The following is a 5,000-nucleotide window of genomic DNA, read 5'->3' as shown; positions in this document are numbered from 1 at the left end:
TTCGATTTTCAATCCCATAGTCCACCAATCGGATGGGAGACGGTGTGTGTGTGTGTGTGTGTGTGTGTGTGTGTGTGTGTGTGTGTGTCAGTCAGTGTCTCTCTCTCTCTCTCTCACTCTTACTCAGAGCTGCTGTGGAAGGAAACCTTTTTAAAAAGAACTTGCATATTGAAAAAAAGATGTGTCTCAAGCTGCCGGGGCCCTGTCCATTGTCACGTTAATGGCAGGACGGGGCAGGACTGCTTTGACCAGGAGACCTGTTTTCTGGGACGCAGGTGTGAGATTCCAGGGGACCTGCTTTGTGCTGATTTCCCTGCCTCCCTCCCTCCCCCCCAGGACTTCCTTCTGAACACCTTTGTCGTTTGAGCGAGGGCCAAAAGCCTGCCTGTGAAAGGGAAGGATCAGCCGGTCAGCCCCCTGCTGGTCGCTGCTGCCAGTGCAGCAGGCGTGCGTGTGTCCTCGGCCTCGTGTCCAGGTCCCTCAGGGACTTGAGGCAGCTCTCCCCGGTGGTCTCGTGGTCAGGACCGGGCTTCGAATCCCAGTCGGGGGGGGATGACTTTCTGCTGCAGATTAATTGGCATGAAGGAAAGTCTCCCCTCCTGAGCGTAAAGCTCCACCCTCACCACCACCACCACCGCCTTTTCCTCCCCTTGACAAACGGACAGACAGACAGTCAGACAGTCAGTCCAGTTCGGGAGCGCAGCTTTCATTAAGCAATGGCGTTTGTGACAACTCATCGTCTGACAGGTTGATGATTTCCCCACACGCCTCCTGCCGAATAAAAGGCTCACCCTCCCGGACACTACCCCCAGAATCACCCCCCCCCCCCCCCGGGGTGAATATTAAGCCCGAGAACACCGACTGTAACCAACCGCAGTGAAAAGTTGAAGTGGCAACTCATTAACCAGATTTATTTTGGGCAACTCATTAACCAGATTTTTTGTTCATTTGGTTTATGAGTTGCCAAGTGTAAATCTGGTTAATGAGTTGCCACTTCAACTTTTCACTGCGGTTGGTTACAGTCGGTGTTCTCGGGCTTAATATTCGCCCCGGGGGGGGGGGGTGTATAGCGGGCGATGGCCGGTGTGGAGTGCGTTTTTTGGGGGTTGATTTTCACTTTGCCTCGCTGGTGGAATTTGTGGGAGGCAGGCAAGGGGATTGGTGTGGGCTGGTGGGCGGCAAGGGAGATGCTTGCTTCGGGGTGTTATCCTCACTTTGGTCCGCTGGTGAGAGTAGGCAGCGGCAGGCTGGCAGGCAGGCAAGTGTGATGTAGTGTGGGGTGCGGTGCAGTGCAGTGCAGTGCGGTGCTGCCCTGTCGTTTATGAAAGGTTGTAATGACACTGCTTTGCAGCTGACCATATCCACTGATTTGTGACGCCCGTATGGAGGCTGATATCTCAGGAGGGCCGAGGCCGATTTCCTCCGGGGACGGCTCGTCGCGTGCGGCAGGACGAGGCGCAGCGGACGGTACCGTGCGCTCGGAGGTGCGGCGCTGCCCGCCGGAGGTACAGCGAAAGGCTGCAAACCGCTTTCCGCCTGCTAACTCGGCGGCCGTCAGACCGACCGACTCCGCTTTACCACCGGAGCTAGAGTCGGGCAAGGGGCACCGAAGGGTACCGGAAGGATCGCGTTCGCACGACGGGAAGTCGACTAGCGGGCCGCCGAAAGCGAGCCGGGGGCCCCCGGTTTTTCTGTCCCACCTGGAGACTGATATCTCAGGAAGGCCGAGGCCGATTTCCTCCGGGGACGGCTCGTCGCGTGCGGCAGGACGAGGCGCAGCGGACGGTACCGAGCGCTCGGAGGTGCGGCGCTGCCCGCCGGAGGTACAGCGAAAGTCTGCGAACCGCTTTCCGCCTCCTCTCACCGCACGGCTCTCCTTTTCACCCACTGGCGGATTTTCACCCTCCGACTGCTCGCTACCGTCCGCTGCGCCTGGTCCGGGCCCTGTCCATTGTCATGTTAATGGCAGGGCGGGGCAGGACTGCTTTCACCAGGAACCCGGTTTTCTGGGTCAGAGGTTCCAGGGGACCTGTTTTGTGCGGACTTCCCTGTGTCCGTCCCTCCCTGCCTGCCTTCCCCCCAGGACTTCCTTCTGAACACCTTTGTCGTTTGAGCGAGGGCCAAAAGCCTGCCTGTGAAAGGGAAGGATCAGCCGGTCAGCCCCCTGTTGGTCGCTGCTGCCAGTGCAGCAGGCGTGCGTGTGTCCTCGGCCTCGTGTCCAGGTCCCTCAGGGACTTGAGGCAACTCTCCCCGGTGGTCTCGTGGTCAGGACCGGGCTTCGAATCCCGGTCGGGGGGGATGACATTCTGCTGCAGATTAATTGGCATGAAGGAAAGTCTCCCCTCCTGAGCGTAAAGCTCCACCCTCACCACCACCGCCGCCTTTTCCACCCCTTGACAAACAGACAGACAGACAGACAGACAGTCAGTCAGTCCAGTTCGGGAGCGCAGCTTTCATTTGGAAGCAGACCCTGCTTGTTTAAAGTCAACGACGCCAAGTTATTTTGCACTTTGAACTATATCGCTACGTGCGAGCGGCACTCAGCCTTGGAGAAGAAAAAAATACCACTGAGCTGAGAAAGTTCTTTTTAAAACGGTTTCCTTCCACAGCAGCTCTGAGTGTGAGAGAGAGAGAGAGAGAGAGAGAGAGAGATATCAGCTTTATTCTCAGTAATAATACACACACACACACACACACACACACACACACACACAGACACTGGGAAAGAGCTGATTTTCCTTTTGAATATCTCCCCACGGGGAGCTGCACCGTTCCCAGAAACACTGCAATACTGGGTCGATGCGTGGAGTGGACGGAGCAAGCCCCTATTCCATCTCCCAGTTCTAAAAATCAATTAAAAATAATAATAAATAATATGTGTGTGTGTGTGTGTGTGTGTGTCGGTGTCAGTATCAGTCAGTCAGTCAGTGTCTCTCTCTCTCTCTCTCTCTCTCACTCAGAGCTGCTGTGGAAGGAAACTTTTTTAAAAAGAACTTGCATATTGAAAGAAAGATGTGTCTCAAGCTGCCGGGCCCTGTCCATTGTCATGTCAATGGCAGGACTGCTTTCACCAGGAACCCGTTTTTCTGGGTCAGAGGTTCCAGGGGACCTGTTTTGTGCGGACTTCCCTGTGTCCGTCCCTCCCTGCCTGCCTTCCCCCCAGGACTTCCTTCTGAACAGCTTTGTCGTTTAAAATAATAATAAATAATATGTGTGTGTGTGTGTGTGTGTGTGTGTGTGTGTGTGTCGGTGTCAGTATCAGTCAGTGAGTCAGTGTCTCTCTCTCTCTCTCTCTCTCTCTCTCACTCAGAGCTGCTGTGGAAGGAAACTTTTTTAAAAAGAACTTGCATATTGAAAGAAAGATGTGTCTCAAGCTGCCGGGCCCTGTCCATTGTCATGTCAATGGCAGGACTGCTTTCACCAGGAACCCGGTTTTGTGGGTCAGAGGTTCCAGGGGACCTGTTTTGTGCGGACTTCCCTGTGTCCGTCCCTCCCTGCCTGCCTTCCCCCCAGGACTTCCTTCTGAACACCTTTGTCGTTTGAGCGAGGGCCAAAAGCCTGCCTGTGAAAGGGAAGGATCAGCCGGTCAGCCCCCTGTTGGTCGCTGCTGCCAGTGCAGCAGGCGTGCGTGTGTATTCGGCCTCGTGTCCAGGTCCCTCAGGGACTTGAGGCAACTCTCCCCGGTGGTCTCGTGGTCAGGACCGGGCTTCGAATCCCGGTCGGGGGGGGATGACTTTCTGCTGCAGATTAATTGGCACCTCTGAAAGAAAATCTCCCCTCCTGAGCGTAAAGCTCCACCCTCACCACCACCGCCGCCTTTTCCTCCCCTTGACAAACAGACAGACAGACAGTCAGTCAGTCAGTCCAGTTCGGGAGCGCAGCTTTCATTTGGAAGCAGACCCTGCTTGTTTAAAGTCAACGACGCCAAGTTATTTTGCACTTTGAATTGTATCGCTACGTGCGAGCGGCACTCAGCCATGGAGAAGAAAAAAATACCACTGAGCTGAGAAAGTTCTTTTTAAAAAGGTTTCCTTCCACAGCAGCTCTGAGTGAGAGAGAGAGAGAGATATCAGCTTTATTCTCAGTAATAATACACACACACACACACACACACACACACACAGAGACACTGGGAAAGAGCTGATTTTCCTTTTGAATATCTCCCCACGGGGAGCTGCACCGTTCCCAGAGACACTGCAATACTGGGTCGATGCGTGGAGTGGACGGAGCAAGCCCCCATTCCATCTCCCTGTTCTAAAAATCAATTAAAAATAATAATAAATAATATGTGTGTGTGTGTGTGTGTGTGTCGGTGTCAGTATCAGTCAGTGAGCCAGTGTCTCTCTCTCTCTCTCTCTCTCTCTCACTCAGAGCTGCTGTGGAAGGAAACTTTTTTAAAAAGAACTTGCTTATTGAAAGAAAGATGTGTCTCAAGCTGCCGGGCCCTGTCCATTGTCATGTCAATGGCAGGACTGCTTTCACCAGGAACCCGTTTTTCTGGGTCAGAGGTTCCAGGGGACCTGTTTTGTGCGGACTTCCCTGTGTCCGTCCCTCCCTGCCTGCCTTCCCCCCAGGACTTCCTTCTGAACACCTTTGTCGTTTAAAATAATAATAAATAATATGTGTGTGTGTGTGTGTGTGTGTGTGTCGGTGTCAGTCAGTGAGTCAGTGTCTCTCTCTCTCCTCTCTCTCTCTCACACTCAGAGCTGCTGTGGAAGGAAACTTTTTTAAAAAGAACTTGCTTATTGAAAGAAAGATGTGTCTCAAGCTGTCGGGCCCTGTCCATTGTCATGTCAGTGGCAGGACTGCTTTCACCAGGAACCCGGTTTTCTGGGTCAGAGGTTCCAGGGGACCTGTTTTGTGCGGACTTCCCTGTGTCCGTCCCTCCCTGCCTGCCTTCCCCCCAGGACTTCCTTCTGAACACCTTTGTCGTTTGAGCGAGGGCCAAAAGCCTGCCTGTGAAAGGGAAGGATCAGCCGGTCAGCCCCCTGTTGGTCGCT

At 54.0% G+C, this 5,000-nt stretch overlaps 2 pseudogenes; both read right to left on the bottom strand.

Annotated features, from left to right (window-relative positions):
• Positions 1-2,758: 2,758 nt before the first annotated feature.
• Positions 2,759-2,875, bottom strand: LOC137329282 (U2 spliceosomal RNA; annotated as a pseudogene).
• Positions 2,876-4,169: 1,294 nt separating this feature from the next.
• LOC137329912 (U2 spliceosomal RNA) lies at positions 4,170-4,286 on the bottom strand (annotated as a pseudogene).
• Between the last annotated feature and the right edge of the window lie 714 nt (positions 4,287-5,000).

The sequence above is a fragment of the Heptranchias perlo genome, chromosome 12 (genome assembly GCF_035084215.1).
Source record: "Heptranchias perlo isolate sHepPer1 chromosome 12, sHepPer1.hap1, whole genome shotgun sequence".
NCBI lineage: Eukaryota > Metazoa > Chordata > Chondrichthyes > Hexanchiformes > Hexanchidae > Heptranchias > Heptranchias perlo.
The sequence above is the reverse complement of the archived record's forward strand: the minus strand, read 5'-3'. Positions and strand labels throughout refer to the sequence as shown.